This window comes from Cyphomyrmex costatus, unplaced genomic scaffold, assembly GCF_001594065.2.
Source record: "Cyphomyrmex costatus isolate MS0001 unplaced genomic scaffold, Ccosl1.0 scaffold639, whole genome shotgun sequence".
Taxonomy (NCBI): Eukaryota; Metazoa; Arthropoda; class Insecta; order Hymenoptera; family Formicidae; genus Cyphomyrmex; species Cyphomyrmex costatus.
The window spans coordinates 1-704 of record NW_017280199.1 but is presented as its reverse complement, the minus strand read 5'-3'; positions in this window follow the sequence as shown (position 1 = coordinate 704).

The window sequence follows — 704 nt, the reverse complement described above, 5'->3', positions numbered from 1 at the left end:
GTGTGAATCTCGAATTTTCCTGACCGTTTATGTGATAATTTTAGCAGCGTGTCAATTACAATTACCATTTTTATCGCATCTTTAACATTATATTAAAATTTGTATGCAAGAAAATATATGTTCTGCCATTACTAAAAATTGTAATCTTTTATTGAAAATGAATGGATAGAATGATTTCCTTGTTGAATAGTAGTTACGAAGGAATATATTTAATAATAATAAAATACACGTATTACTGTAATGTTTTATATGTGTGGATACAAAGTTTCTCGGGTACCAACTGTTCGAGATGAGCCGAACCCAATAATAGTGGGATTTTAAAGAATTTTTTTCTATTATTTTATATTGAAATAATTATTATATATATAAAATGTGACAATATTTCCTGCATATATTTCAGACTAAACATTTTAATTATTATAATCCCGCTAATATGAGGGTACCCATTCGACTTATCTCGAATTTTCTGTATCAACACTTTTGTAATCAAATTCATGTATTCATGATACAAAACATTTTGGTTTATCTAAGTCGAGAAAAATCAAAATTTGTTAAATATAATCTTATAATACGTGCATGCATTTTATTACAAATATAGGTATATAAACATACAAGCTGCAATTAATTAATTAATTAATTATTATCCTAGAATGGCGGGATGTCCAATACCTGAAAATAATTTTTAAAATAGTTAACTGTTAGAG